We start from the raw sequence: 16,619 nt of genomic DNA, 5'->3' as shown, positions 1-16,619 counted from the left end.
GAGATGAGGTACTGGCGGAAGTAAAACTGTGAGGACGGGTCCTGAGTCGTGCTTCGGTAGTTCAGTTTCTAGAGCACTTGCTCGCAAAAGGTCTCGAGTTCGAGTCTCGGTCCGGCACACAGTTTTAATTCGCCAAAAAGTTTGATATCAGCGCACGCTCCGCTGCAGAGTAAAAATTTCATGATGTAAATATGACTAGTGCTTAACCCTGCAGTGGTCGCACACTAAAAAGAAACGTAAGTGGTCGCAAGGATTACACATGTATGTCATGTTCTAAACTAAAAAAAGAGGCCATTGAATTTTCAAATATTTTTATTGAGTGTTGTGTGTGTTGCCAATAGTAATGCTTATTAAAAACTATCAACAAAAAGTATACATATGACCTCATATTTGAAAAAACAACAATCTTTTCACAGTAAGTCACAATTTTAAGGAAGATAGCATCATTGGCTTTGTTTTACTTTCAAAAAACACATATTCGTGCAAAAACAAATCTAATCATGATTCTATGAACAAAAAATACAGATAATCTTGGAATGATCGGGGCAAACAAATTTTTTACACGGGTTACACACTTTTCTTGTGGTTCTATTTCTTGATCTTCCGCAGTCGTATCAGCGACCCACAGAACTCCTCAGTGTCATTCCCGAAGTTGCTGGCTGACGTTCCACGAGAGGAATGCCAAGAATTGGCATTTTGTAATGACACTGGTATCCCGCATTTTTTTGATGACATATTTTGCTTTAGTTGCTGCATTGTTTTTATGATGAACTTTATGTGTATGATCTGTCTTAGCTTAAGAATGTGTATTTCATTTTTTTACTGGTTTAAGCACTCCGTCTTCATGCCACAAGTGACCATCCGACCGCCGTGTCATCCTCGACGTAGGATGCAGAAGGAGGGGTGTATTATGTTCAGCACACCGCTCTCCCGGTCGTTATGATTGTTTTTTTTTTTTTTTTTTTTTTTTTTTCTTACCGGAGCCGCTACTATTCGGTCGAGTAGTTTCTCAATTGGCATCACGAGGCTGAGTGCATCCTGAAAAATGGCAACAGCGCATGGCGGCCAGAATGGTCACCCATCCAAGTGCTGGCCACGCCCGACAGCACTTAACTTCGGTGATCTGACGGGAACCGGTGTATCCATTGTGGCAAGGCCGTTGCCTGTTTACTGGTTTACCATAATGATTTGTTGCAGCAGATGCGTAAGGTAAGATACTTTACTCATTGCCTATCTGATGAAGTATTTGCCATGTTTATATGTGTACGACAATGAATTTGGCTGCATTGCTTTTCTGATGAAATGGTTTTGAGAGTATATGCATATTGTGGGGCCTATAGTTTTGTGGGAGCTTATTTAGGATAATCATTCACTGCTAGCCGTTATAAATAAGGTAAATGTCATAAATAATAAGATAATTATAAAATATGGATAGAAGAATACAGTAAATAGAGAATATAGCAGGTGCACCTAGAAATGAGAAAGAAATGAGTACAGAAAGTAGTGAAATGTGTGAGTAGGCAGGTCGAATGGAATTCCTTTGGTTGAAGAAAGATGTTGATTGCACTATGGAAATATAAATGACTATAGGCAGGTTGAATAAAGGTTATATTATCTAGCTATGATGATGTGATGACGACATATTTGAGGGAAGTTTGAATATAATGTTTTTGGCAGGTAAACTGACAGTTTTTTGTAGATAAATTGACACGAACCGCATTTTTATGTACTTTTGAAAGATAAACTGAGATGAAACATATTATGAGACATGTATGAGTCTTCAATGAAAATATAAGTTCATGAAACACGTATAAAGTAAAGAAGTTAGAAAGCTGGTCGGTACGTTAAGAGTAGTATGTGGCACTAGAATAAAATATCACACAGACTGGCTGACACTTTGACTCTGAACTGCACTAAATTCCATTTCCTTTTTTCTTTACATGAACTATGATACATTTTTTTGTTTCTCCTTTTATTACTACTGTTCCTATGTTTTACATCTTAGTCGTTAGTTCTGTGTAAGCAGAAATTCTCGGAGTGATAGTGACATAAGAACAATTATCGTGCAAACACTAAATTTTGTTGCACATTTTCATAGCCATTTGCCACCATTAGAAGATATTGATGTTTGGTCAGTGGCTCCACTAGTTAAACTTTACTTTTGTATCTTGCACAGATTATTGCATAACTGTTTGTGTATATAGATGCTTTCTAATCATACTAGTGCCACCACAAGCGCTCATATTTTGTATGTAATAATGGTCTTACATATTCGTACAACGCTCTTGCACAATTTCACATACGAGTTGTGCAACGCTGCGTCACTCTTATTCGAGGTGTAGCAGCAAGCAGTTGAGTTTCTGAGAAACAGATTTGATATTTGTGAATTCGGGATCAGTTATCTGAAATGTTTTATTACGAAGATGAAAACTTGTTTGTAAAAAAATGTTATTGATGCTATGGACACTTTTTGGATGAATATTTCGAAGTAACCAATGCATGATGAGAATGATATGTATGTATGTCAGAACTATAAACTGAAGGAAATCTTTGTTTCTTAGGTTAGTAATAATATTCATGACTAGTGTTAATTTGATCTCTTTGCTTCCATTATGTCACATGTAGTGTAGTTAATTTAAATGTCTGTATTTTTTTTTTAGTAACAAGAGAATTATGTATTTGTTAGAGTCTTCTTATGTTCTATAGTATTTTTTGACAGTGACCAGAGTTTAATTTTTTCAAGAACAATTTTCTTTGAAGTACACCTCTCCTCTTCGTCCTTAGTAAAGTTTTGAATGTTTTATCGTGTGTGCGTTTCACCTTACGCCACGAGAAGCCACAAATTGTTTCAGACAAGCAACAAACAAATTTTCAGTGAGTAGATTATTTTTATTCAGCTGCTGCGTTTACTGATTTCAATTTGCTTTCGAGAACCTTAGTACATCAACACAAAGTATCATGCTTAGGATGAGATGAGTTACTTTTATTTCAGGTCACATCTCACTTAGCACTCTTGTGAGCAAACAGTACACAGACAGCATTTTCAGGTATTGTGCTTATTAAGCAGATTAATTTACACTGAACAATGTAGGTAATATTAAACAGTTATTTTCTATTGACTTGAGGAGTATTTCATTTGTGGTAATTTTAAGACAAGTTTCGTACTTCATGTTACTCATATTTCATAAAGTACTTGAGTACTTAGTTACAGTTAAATAGTTTTAACTAAGTGCACTATAAGTTCCTTCTGGTATTTAATTAGATTTATTTTCGTTATTTCAAATTCAGCATATTACTTAGATTACGACGCTTTTCACATGCGCAGCACAGGAGGAGGAGGACGAGATTTGTGTTTAACGTCCCGTCAACAACTAGGTCATTAGAGACAGAGCAGATGTTGGGATTAGGACAGGATGGGAAAGAAAGTGGCCGTGCCCTTTCGAAAGAACCATTCCGGCATTTATATTAAGCGATTTAGGGAAATCAAGGTAAAACCTAAATAAAGGTGGCCGGACGTGGATTTGAACAGTCGTCCTCCCAAATGCGACTCTAGTGTGCCAACCGCTGCGCCACATCGCTCAATGCGCAGCACATTGCCAACCAGCAGTCATTATTGCTGAGTAGTTGAATACGATATGTAAGGCACACGTTACATGAGGCGCGAACTTTTGGGAAAAAAAATGTATTCAGTATTTTCATACGTATAAAATAGCAGCGCTCTTATCGCACTTGCCTTGTCTTGAACAACACTCGCCGTCCAGGACAACCCACTGGGTTCTATTTCTTAAGAATTCTTCGAGCCACTAATATATCTGTGAACGTATACCGTATACTCGTGCCTTCGTCAACAGACTGCAGTGAGGCACCGTGTCAAATGTTTTTTCGGAAATCTAGAAACATGAAACCTGCCTGTGGCCCTTCCTCCATGGTGAGCAGACATCATGTGAGAAAAGCCCAAGCTGAGTTTCTCATGAGCGATGCTTTCTAAAACCCTGCTTCTTCGTGCACAGAAGCATTTTTGTCTCAAGTAAATTTATTACGAGGGCTGTCCAGAAAGTAAGTTACGATTGATCGCGAAATGAAAATCACAGTGAAAATCAGAAATGTTTCATTTGTAACAGTTAGCTACACCTTTCAGCTACTTCTCTACGTAGTCGCCGTTCTGACTCAGACATTCGTCGTAGCGTTGTACCAACTTTCCAATACCCTCATCATAGAAGGCAGCCGCCAGTGCTTTCCGCCAATTCTCCACGCTGGCCTAAAGCTCGTTGTCTGTGCCAAAATGTTGTCTTCATAGCCAGCGGTTCGTTTGAGCAGAGATGAAACTCAGTGGGAGACAATTACGGGCTGTATTTTGGGTAACCAAACATTTCCAATTGAAACGATGCAGGAACATCTTCATTGCCCCTGCAGAATGAGGCTGAGAATTGTCTTGAAGAAGAAACCGCACGACAGTTATGTAATTTTGGTTGCATAACTTCAGGGGAAAATTCTCGCCAGCCCCTTGTACTTGGCCGGAGACACTATTTTCTATAACATCTTTACGGGCTCACTAAGAGCTCAGGAATGAAAAGAGCAACATAATTCTACCTAGAGTCATACTAGAGACACTACCCAACACATCTTTGCAAAGCTTTATCGGATTTTCATAGTCGTTTCCATTTCGCGACCGATCGTAACTTACTTTCTGGACAGCCCTTGTATATTCGAATTGAAAATATGTTCATGGATTCTGCAACAATCTGATGTTAAGGATTTTGATTCGTAATTATGAGGGACCAGTTATCTTTTTACACTGAAGAGCCAACGAAGCTGGTATAGGCGAGCGTATTCAAATTCAGAGATATGTAAACAGGCAGAATATGGCGCTGCGGTCGACAACGCCTGTATAAGACAACAAGTGTTTGGCACAGTTGTTAGATCGCTTCCTGCTGACAGATTATCAAGATTTAAGTTTGAACGTGGTGTTGTAGTCGACGCACTAGCGATGGGACACACCATCTCCGAGGGAGCGATGAAGTGGGGATTTTTCCGTACGACCATTTCACGAGAGTACCATTAATATCGGGACTCCGGTGAAACATCAAATCTCCGACATCACTGCGGTCAGAAAAAGTACTCTTTGTAATACCGAATTGCAGTTCCATCCGGAACAGGTGACTCTTTTCCTTTCAACTCCTTCAGCTGTTGGTCTACGCCAGGGATGCTTATCGCTATGTCCTCATACGGGAGTCTGTTTGATGGTCAGACGATAGCATGTTTGTACGATTTTGCTGTGTGAATGATTCCTTAAATGTGCAATTTAAAACCTCGGCTTTCCTTTTGCTATCTTCTACTGCCACGCCTGACTGGTCAACGGGTGTGCGGAAAATAATCACCGCACAGTTAAGAAACTATTGAGGGATGTAACTGGGCTAGGATGACTGGGGCAATGAGAACGAGAATATCGTGCCTCAGGAAAGATAGGGAAAAAGAGCAGAAACTAAAACGGGAAGGCGAGGCGGAAAACCCAGTAAAACCAATCAGTCAAGACAAGTCTTTCGCTATCTTAAAATTTTGAAACACTGTTTTGGAAATCATTCTTACGGAAAGAACGGTGAATCATTTACGTCCTTTTATCAGGTCAACATCAGTCTGTTGTAGGAAACCAACATTAACTAACTGAATAAACAGAACGAAAGGTATGAAATGCGAGCAAATGCTTCTGCCGCAGCTATGACGGAATATCTGTATGAGAAGCAAAAATGAATCATGTCACAATTTAATTTATGAGGATAGTCAAGAAACAGACCAGTATTTCAAAACAGTTAAGACTATCGACGAATTTTTTTGTGACGGTATGCTACCGTGGTAGGATTTGAAGTCAAACGAAGTAAGAAGGGTACCTGGTAAAAATGGCCTAAGGGGAGGCTGTAGTTTATTATCACTGTTATCTAATTTTCTTGTCGAAAAAGTAGTAAATGGAAATTTTTAAAAATACTGATGCCAACTGTAATGCACAGAACGTCTCAGCCTTTCTCGCCAAAAGTATGAAACATGTAGCAGATCTGTATAACGAAATGAAGAGTCAACTTATCAGAAAAGCATGGTTAAAGATAAACAAAAACAAGCACTCCGTCTTGAGGCCCCGAGTGGTCTACCGGGACCATCCGACCGACGCGTCATCCTCAGTGAAGGATGCGGATAGGAGGGGCGTGGGGTCAACACACCGCTCTCCCGTTCGTTATGATGGTATTCTTGACAGAAGCCGCTACTATTCGGTCGAGTAGCTCCTCAATTGGCATCACGAGGCTGAGTGCACCCCGAAAAATGGCAACAGCGCATGGCGGCCTGGATGGTCACCCATCCAAGTGCCGATCACGCCCGAGAGGGCTTAACTTCGGTGATCTCACGGGAACCGGTGTATCCACTGCGACAAGGCCGTTGCCAAGATAAACAACGCAAAGGCCAAAATTATGAATAGTAGTACACGTTGAAGACATTGTAACAGTGAAAGAGAGAATATCAGTGAAATTAATATCACCAAAGACTAGAAGCAACGAAGGAATCGATACTACACTGATACATCAAAGGAAATTTTTGTTCGAATGGGGGTGGCAGGTTGCATGTTCTTCAACAGGCGGGCTGTTCTGTGGAATGACTGTCATCAGTAGGTTAATTTCTTCTTTCAGCATTTTCTCAGCTGATAGGACGGGGCCCATGATATTTACTTGACTTTATTTGATGAAATTGATGCTAATCATTTCACGCCCACGTTCAAGTAAAAGAATTTTACGTTAAAGTTTGAAGCATTTTTATGGTTCATCAAAGTTTTCTCTGAGCTATTGAGTCTTGAAATATGAGTTGAACAATATGGCCCTACAGTAAATCGTTGGATTTGTGGCTGAATAAAATCATGTTTGGCCGTCGTAATTCCAGGAATTTTATGGAATTATTTCAAGCTATCCTAGCTTATTTCCTGCAAAATTTTGTTGCTATCATTTTCCTGATAATCCCGCTGCTGCTGGTATAGTGAAGTTTAATAGAGCAGTTAACAGAAATGGATGTTTTCCTCTTTTTTGGTGAATTACAACGTTTCCATTACAATCTTGTGTTTGAAGCGCCTTGTCGACAATGTTTCGTTTTGTAGGTGTGTCTCTGCAGCATCCACCCTGCTGAAGAAACGATCCCGTACTTTCACTCGGCATCCGGGTTTTCGATGAGCGTATTATGACTTTTTAATGCCGAACTCTGAAGAGCGTGAGAGAGGAGCAATTCGTTTCGAACGACAATAATGACTTTCACCTTCTCAGCAGCGCGCCACCGACTTTGGTTTCGCTCTGCCTCGCTATCGACAGCAACAAGGTAGAGAACAGCCGGATAGCACGATACGGTGAACGACTCCCGATCTGGTGACGGAAATAACATCTGAGTCTGTCTGAACTCAACTCGTGTTTTACACGTTGAAATATCGTTTGAAATAGTCAGCGTTTGATTTTTAAGCGGTAATATAATGAAGTAAGTTTACACTCATTTCAAATTAACTGCAGCACCGATTCATGAACACTTAATGGAGAAACAACGTACTGTCAGACAACACTTTATTTATCCGTCTACAGAATATTGTGCACTATTTTGAAGGTTCTGATTCCAATAGATTTCTTAGTGAGAAGAAAACTGTACACGACAGATGTTATATTTTTAATGCAAGTTGAAATGTTTCCTTTGTGCGTGCTCTTTCATTTTGTACAGGAGTTCCTTGCTGGTTTTTACCCTGTCGGTCTATAATCTTAACTCTTTCTTCAGGTCCTGACGGGTCCAGCGGTACCGACCGGCCGCCGTGTCATCCTCAGCCCACAGGTGTCACCGGATGCGGATACGGAGGGGCATGTGGTCAGCACACCGCTCTCCCGGCCGTATGTCAGTTTCCGAGGGTGGAGCCGCTATTTTCAATCAAGTAGCTTTCTCAGTTTGCCTCAAAAGGGCTGAGTGCACCCCAGTTGCCAACAGCGCTCGGCAGACCGGATGGTGACACATCTTAAACACTGTAAAAACATAATCAGCGTTCTGTTAAGTACACAGAATGTGGATAAAATCACTTTTTACAAACATTGAAGGGTGACAGAGTAAATCAAGACGAAATACTTTAGATAAGAAAGTATTAATCAGAAAGACTTATTAGGGGCCGTAATTATTCGAAATTAGTACCGACAGAAAGGCAGTACTTCCTGTTGTATATTCCAAACCTGTGGAGGCAGCAGAAGATAGCGCGGTTTCAATTTCATTGGCTTCCAAAAGATTCAACAGGGCATGAACATAGGCTTTCGGGTCAAGAGTGGAAACCTTTCCAAAACGGCTAATTTCTAACCTGTTCGCATGCTACCATGCCAAAATGGTGCTATACTCAACCAGCGCCGAGGAAATTTTGGTGAACCATGGGTCATGGATGAAGTGATGAAAATGGTTGCACAAATGTGTACGGGCGAATAGACGTGCAACCGTTGAGCAACTGATCACCCAGTTGCCAAGGCGCTACCAACGGTGTCTTCTCAATGGCCTTTCAGCAAACGTTGCTGCGTATGGGCCTCTGCAGCTGACGCCTGATTCATGCAGCCATGCTGACTGCTGTTCATTGGCGAAGGAGGCTGCAATTTGCATAGCAGTACCACAACTCGCCGTCCACTGAGAGGCGACAAGTGGCCTCTTGAGATGAACCACGTTTTATGCTCCATCGCACGTATGGTCGTTGGCGTGTAGAGCGCGAAACGTGTGAAAGCAGACACACTGCAAAAGTCGTCGGAGCGTTATAGTCTGGGGAAAGTTTTCGTTGCATTCCTTGGGTGATTTCATCTCTCTCTGAAAGGCACAATGGATGAACACAGTATTCGTCTATCGTTGGAGGTCATGTCCACCCATTTAGTGAATACTCAGTATTTTAGAACAGACAGTATAATGTCGTTTATTGAAACTAAACTACACTTCTCGAACAATCAATATACAGGGTGAGTCACCTAACGTTACCGCTGGATATATTTCGTAAACCACATCAAATACTGACGAACCGATTCCACAGACCGAAAGTGAGGAGAGGGGCTAGTGTAATTGGTTAATACAAACCATACAAAAATGCACGGAAGTATGTTCTTTAACACAAACTTACGTTTTTTTAAATGGAACCCCGTTAGTTTTGTTAGCACATCTGAACATATAAACAAATACGTAATCAGTGCCGTTTGTTGCATTGTAAAATGTTAATTACATCCGGAGATATTGTCGCCTAAAGTTGACGCTTGAAACCTCCGACGTTCAGTTGCGTGTTGTAACAAACACGGACCACGGTCGGCGAGCAGCATCTGCAGGGACATGTTTACGATGACGACCGTGTTTACGAGTGTGGCTGTAGTGCACTGTTGTGGTTTGGTCTAGCTGTCGCAGTGTCCGCATGTAGCACTTGCTGCTATTGTTATTCTGCATTCGTCTCCGCACGCAGATCAACTGTAGTACACCGTGTTACCAGACGTCTGTGATAGTGTAGTGTTGTAGGAACTGTAACCATGCTGTATTCGAACTCTGAAAAGGCGGAGATGATACTCATCTATGGCGAGTGTTGACGAAATGCAGCTGAAGCCTGCAGGGTACCCGGACAGAGAGCATCCAACGTGCCGCACATTGCAAAACATCTACCGCCAACTGTATGCAACAGGTATGGTCGTAGCACGCAAACGGGTCCGTAACAGGCCCGTCACAGGAGAAGCGGGTGCAGTTGGTGTGTTAGCTGCTGTTGCCATGAACCCACACATGAGTACACGGGACATTGCGAGAGCCGGTGGACTGAGTCAAAGTAGTGTCATGCGCATACTGCATCGTCACCGTTTTCACCCGTTTCATGTGTCGCTACATCAGCAATTACATGGTGATGACTTTAATCATCGAGTGCAATTCTGTCAATGGGCATTAACAGAGAATTCGTTGCAGTTCTACCTGTTTACCGATGAAGCGGGTTTCACAAACCACGGGGCAGTGATTCTACGGAACATGCATTACTGGTCCGTGGACAATCCTCGCTGGCTCAGACAGGTAGAGCGACAGCGACCGTGGACTGTAAATGTATGGTGCGGAATCATTGGCGACCACCTCATTGGTCCTCACTTCATTGCAGGGGCCCAAACAGCTGCAACATACATCGCGTTTCTACAGAATGATCTGCCAACGTTGCTCGAAAATGTCCCACTGCAAACGCGTCGACGTATGTGGTATCAGCATGATGGTGCACCTGCACATTCCGCAATTAACACTAGGCTGACCTTTGACAGGATGTTTCATAGGACGTGGAGGACGCATAAATTGGCCAGCCCGTTCTCCTGATCTTATACCTCTGGACTTCTTTCTGTGGGGTACGTTAAAGGAGAATGTGTACCGTGATGTGCCTACAACCCCAGAGGATATGAAACAACGAATTTTGGCAGCCTGCGGCGACATTACACCAGATGTACTGCGGTGTGTACGCCATACATTACGCCAGAGATTGCAATAGTGTGCAGCAAATTATGGCTACCACATTGAACGTCTATTGGCCTAACATGTCGGGACACACTCTATTCCACTACGTAATTGAAAACGGAAACCACGTGTGTATGTGTACCTCACCCCTCATGGTAATGTACATGTGCGTCAGTGAAAAAGACCAATAAAAAGCTGTCAGCATGTGGGCGTAATGTGCTGTTCCAGTCTCTTCTGTACCTAAGGTCCATCACCGTTCCCTTTGGATCCCTTCGTAACTCGGTGCTCTCCGTTACACACGATCGAACAGCGGAAGAGTGGTACTCAAGCGTCAACTTTGGGTTACAATATCTCCGGATGTAATTAACATTTTACAATGCAACAAACGACACTGATTACGTATTTGTTTATATGTTCAGATGTGCTAACAAAACTAACGGGGTTCCATTTTAAAAAACAAAGGTTTGTGTTAAAAAAACATACTTCCGTGCATTTTTTTATGGTTTGTATTAACCAATCACACTAGCCCCTCTCCTCACCTTCGGTCTGTGGAATCGGTTCGTCAGTGTTTGATGTGGTTTACGAAATATATCCAGCGGTAATGTTAGGTGACTCACCCTGTATACACACAAAAACAAATAACTGGTAGACGACCATTCATCAAGAGTGTCGGTGAGGTCCGTCGGAGCTGGTCCTAGCTCGGCTGTACTGCTGCTGCGCTGGCCTTATAAAGCCTGCGGAGGCCGGCGGAGTACTCCAACTTTCCCCGTATCTGTGAGGCGACCTCTGCAGAAAAAGGTTCGCCTTGGTTTTGTTTTCCTCTTGGTTGCGCCTGCAAATGCTTGTGTATGTTATATGGTACCCAGGGTTATCTTGCGTGTAGTCTGCCTGGCAGGGGCCGTCTGTGGCAGACGTAACACCCTTCATGCAATTTTTTTTCCTCAGCACTGTGGCATCTACAAACGGAACAATGCAAAATGTCACACAGCCCACAGTGTATGCGGATGACTCAAAGAGCATTAGGATGAGTTTATGTACTTCCCTGGCCCTAAACTCTCCCAGTCGAGAATCTGTGAGACCAACTTGACAGGGTTATTCGTGCCATGGGTCCTCAACCAAGAGACCTAGTGCAGCTGGCCACCGCGCTGGAATCGGCATGGCTTCACATCTCTGATAGTGCCTTCTAGAACGTCATTAACTCTCTTCCTGCAAGGTGATTGTCCAGGCTTTTGACAGGTGGTCACACTAATGTGATGGGACATTATAGCTTGACCAAGCAAAACATATGCCTGAAATTGTGAGCAGCATTGTAGCACGTTATATTGGCGATATTTCGGGGTAAACCACAGCACTTAGTCGCACATAATGCTTTGTAATCTGTTCTAAGCATCGAAAAAATTTCGGACAAATGGTATTACACAGAATAGTAAGCAATTAGCTCGTCATTGGTAGAATCGGGTGTACTGCCAGTGGTCCGTGTCTTCCCAAGACAATATTTCGGCGTCGTAACTCAATGTCTTTTTCAAATGTTTCCTAAAACTGGTCATTTTGCTGACTAGGTCCCATATTTATGCCTGGGCGATGCCTGGTGCCCACTATGTACTCCGGGCCCGCTGTAGCTACTTCTTGCAGTTGCACCTCTCGCCACACATTCCTCCTTCCGAAATTAGAATTATATTAATACCGTCAGCTGCGCACGGGCATTGATATAGATCAAAGGAAACAGGTGAAAATGTGTGCCCCGACCGGGACTCGAACCCGGGATCTCCTGCTTACATGGCAGACGCTCTATCCATCTGAGCCATCGAGGGCACAGGTGATAGTGCGACTGCAGGGACTATCTCGTGCATGCCTCTCGCGAGACTCACATCCTCACCTTGTATGTCCACACACTACATTCGTAGTGTCCCACCCCAACACACTAATTACTCGTGCAAGACATTCTTCCAAGTCCGTAAGAGTTCGGGGAATATGTGTGCATCCGCACAGAAGTAGAAGGTCATGGTCGGTATCGCCAGAACTATATACTTATATGGATATGGTGTCTGTTCTTTCGTCTACCATGTAAGCAGGAGATTCCGGGTTCGAGTCCCGGTCGGGGCACACATTTTCACCTGTCCCCGTTGATCTATATCAACGCCCGTGCGCAGCTGACGGTATTAATATAATTCTAATTTCGTTGTAGACGGCTGCAGGTCATCAATGGTGTCTGTTCTTTCGGGCACTCAGATGTTTAGGACGGGTGGTAGGAACAGAGCATCGAGTGACATTATACTGAATGCACTATCCGAAAATTACCTCGAGCAATTAAACAGAGAACCGACTCGTGGAGATAACATCTTGGACCTACTGATAACAAACAGACCCGAACTTTTCGACTCTGTAAGTGCAGAACAGGGAATCAGTGATCATAAGGCCGTTGCAACATCCCTGAATATGGAAGTTAATAGGAATATAAAAAAAGGGAGGAAGGTTTATCTGTTTAGCAAGAGTAATAGAAGGCAGATTTCAGACTACCTAACAGATCAAAACGAAAATTTCTGTTCCGACACTGACAATGTTGAGTGTTTATGGAAAAAGTTCAAGGCAATCGTAAAATGCGTTTTAGACAGGTACGTGCCGAGTAAAACTGTGAGGGACGGGAAAAACCCACCGTGGTTCAACAACAATTTTAGGAAGCTACTGCGAAAGCAAAGAGAGCTTCACTCCAAGTTTAAACGCAGCCAAAACCTCTCAGACAAACAGAAGCTAAACGATGTCAAAGTTAGCGTAAGGAGGGCTATGCATGAAGCGTTCAGTGAATTCGAAAGTAAAATTCTATGTACCGACTTGACAGAAAATTCTAGGAAGTTCTGGTCTTACGTTAAATCAGTAAGTGGCTCGAAACAGCATATCCAGACACTCCGGGATGATGATAGCATTGAAATAGAGGATGACACGCGTAAAGCTGAAATACTAAACACCTATCTCCAAAGCTGTTTCACAGAGGAAGACCTCACGGCAGTTCCTTCTCTAAATCCTCGCACAAACGAGAAAACGGCTGACATCTAAATAAGTGTCCAAGGAATAGAAAAGCAACTGGAATCACTCAACAGAGGAAATTCCACTGGACCTGACGGGATACCAATTCGATTCTACACAGAGTGCGCAAAAGAACTTGTCCCCCTTCTAACAGCCGTGTACCGCAAGTCTCTAGAGGAACGGAAGGTTCCAAATGATTGGAAAAGAGCACAGGTAGTCCCAGTCTTCAAGAAGGGTCGTCGAGCAGATGCGCAAAACTATAGACCTATATCTCTGACGTCGATCTGTTGTAGAATTTTAGAACATGTTTTTGGTCGCGTATCATGTCGTTTTTGGAAACCAGAATCTACTCTGTAGGAATCAACATGGATTCCGGAAACAGCGATCGTGTGAGACCCAACTTGCTTTATTTGTTCATCAGACCCAGAAAATATTGGATACAGCCTCCCAGGTAGATGCTATTTTCCTTGACTTCCGGAAGGCGTTCGATACAGTTCCGCACTGTCGCCTGATAAACAAAGTAAGAGCCTACGGAATATCAGACCAGCTGTGTGGCTGGATTGAAGAGCTTTTAGCAAACAGAACACACCATGTTGTTATCAATGGAGAGACGTCTACAGACGTTAAGGTAACCTCTGGCGTGCCACAGGGGAGTGTTATGGGACCATTGGTTTCCACAATATATATAAATGACCTAGTAGATAGTGTCGAGAGTTCCATGCAGCTTTTCGCGGATGATGCTGTAGTATACAGAGAAGTTGCAGCATAAGAAAATTGTAGTGAAATGCTGGAAGATCTGCAGCGGATGGGCACTTGGTGCAGGGAGTGGAAACTGTCCCTTAACATAGACAAATGTAATGTATTGCGAATACATAGAAAGAAGGATCCTTTATTGTATGATTACATGATAGCGGAACAAACACTGGTAGCAGTTAGTTTAGCAAACTCAAGTGGCAGACTCTGCAAGAGAGGCGCTCTGCATCGCGGTGTAGCTTGCTCGCCAGGTTTCGAGAGGGTGCGTTTCTGGATGAGGTATCGAATATATTGCTTCCCCCTACTTATACCTCCCGAGGACATCGCGAATGTAAAATTAGATAGATTCGAGCGCGCACGGAGGCTTTCAGACAGTCTTTCTTCCCGCGAACCACACGCGACTGGAACAGAAAAGGGAGGTAATGACAGTGGCACGTAAAGTGCCCTCCGCCACACACCGTCGGGTGGCTTGCCGAGTATAAATGTAGATGTAGATGTAGATTCCAGTTCAGAAAGTGAGTTACACATATTATGGAAAGCCGAGCAATTTTTATTCAGTGCTGCACTTCACTTAAAAGCGACAAGGATACATAACACTACAGTCTTCAAGTCTCGGTAAACAGCGGTCGGAATGCTCTACCAATCGTTCATTTCCTCGGCGACAGAAACCCGCTCTTTGCTCACGGAAACATTCGGGGTCTGCTAAGTGAACCTTACGAAAATGTATTTACCTCTATTTCCAGCCGAAAAGATTGACGTCGCTTGACGCAGTAACTGGACTTCCCGATCAGTATCACCCACATCCGTGCGGCTTTGGTCCAATTGTCGACAGCATTTCACTTCGCCTACACACGACGTTGCATTTGGTCCGTATAACGCCAGAATTTCACTGCGAACCTGTGTATAATTTAGATGTTTCACCCACATGAATCATACTGGCCCAGCGGGAGAACTGCGTCTGCAGGACACCCAGAACATCTGTTCTCTTCTGACAGTGTCACTCTTCTTGCTTAATGGTCTTGGCGCGGGACAACATGTGCGACTTAAGGGAAATTTATCCACAATAGAAACAGCTGAAATCCATGACTGTACCTTTATATGACCTAGAATAATAACCGCTGCCATGCAACGTGTTTACGTAGAAATACAGTGGTTATAGTTATAGAGTTTAGGTCTAAGAAATAAAGATATGTTACACATAGAGAAATGTAACAAATATTACAGATTATTAATAGGAAATTTTTACATGGTTATGAAAACATACTGTAATTTATAAGATGTACAATGCTTACTGACAATTTATACACACATCAAAAAAGTCCTGCATCACCCCGGTTCCCAGAACTCCTGAAGATAGACATTGACTGTCGATACTGTATCACAGACACAGTCCCTTTTACTGCTCAGAGAGCCGGCCGGAGTGGCCGAGCGGTTCTAGGCGCTACAGTCTGGAACCGCGCGACCGCTACAGTCGCAGGTTCGAATCCTGCCTCGGGCATGGATGTATGTGATGTCCTTAGGTTAGTTAGGTTTAAGTAGTTCTAAGTTCTAGGGGACTGATGACCTCAGAAGAAGTCCCATGGTGCTCAGAGCCATTTGAACCATTTTGAACTGCACAGAGATGTCACTAAACCCGTCCAAAGATGTAAACAACCATGCATGAGCAGTGCATATTAGACGGAGGGGTCTGATAGCCGATCAGTTCCAGTCATTCCACCGGGAAGGAGGTACACGGCTCGTGTTCTCTGTAGTTCTACTACGCCTGGACAGTCAATACCGCGGTTCCATCGCGTCCGCAATGTTAGTTTGTGCCAGGAAGGGCCCTCAAAAAGGGACGTGTCCAGGCACCTCGAAGTGAACCAGAGCGATGTTGTTCGGATATGGAGGAGGTACAGAGAGACAGGAACTGACGATGATATGCCTCGTTTAGGCCGACCCAGGGGCTACTACTGCAGTGGATGACCGCTGCCTACGGATTAAGGCTCGGAGGAACCTGACAGCAACGCCACAATGTTGAATAATGCTTTTCGCGCAGCCACAGGACGTCGTGTTACGACTCAGACTGTGCTCAATAGGCTGCATGATGCGCAACTTTATTCCCGACGTCCATGGCGAGGTCCATCTTTGAAACCAAGACATCATGCAGCGCGGTACAGATGGGCCCAACAACATGCCGAATGGACCGCTCAGAATTGGCATCACGCTCTCTCCACCGATGAGTGTCGTTTATGCCTTCAACAGTCGTCGGAGACGTTTTTGGAGGCAACCCGGGCAGGCTGAACGCCTTAGACACACTGTCCAGAGAGTGCAGCAGGGTGGAGGTTCCCTGCTGTTTCGGAGGTAGCATTATGTGGGCCGACTTACAC

At 43.4% G+C, this 16,619-nt stretch overlaps 1 non-coding gene and 1 pseudogene across 1 annotated transcript; both read right to left on the bottom strand.

Annotated features, from left to right (window-relative positions):
- Positions 1 to 1,046: 1,046 nt before the first annotated feature.
- On the bottom strand, positions 1,047 to 1,164 carry LOC126420024 (5S ribosomal RNA; annotated as a pseudogene).
- An 11,052-nt stretch (positions 1,165 to 12,216) lies between these two features.
- Positions 12,217 to 12,291, bottom strand: Trnat-ugu (transfer RNA threonine (anticodon UGU)). The gene has a single exon. It is a non-coding gene; the product is annotated as a tRNA-Thr (tRNA).
- Positions 12,292 to 16,619: the final 4,328 nt, after the last annotated feature.

Source organism: Schistocerca serialis, chromosome 9 (genome assembly GCF_023864345.2).
Source record: "Schistocerca serialis cubense isolate TAMUIC-IGC-003099 chromosome 9, iqSchSeri2.2, whole genome shotgun sequence".
Classification (NCBI taxonomy): domain Eukaryota; kingdom Metazoa; phylum Arthropoda; class Insecta; order Orthoptera; family Acrididae; genus Schistocerca; species Schistocerca serialis.
The sequence above is the reverse complement of the archived record's forward strand: the minus strand, read 5'-3'. Positions and strand labels throughout refer to the sequence as shown.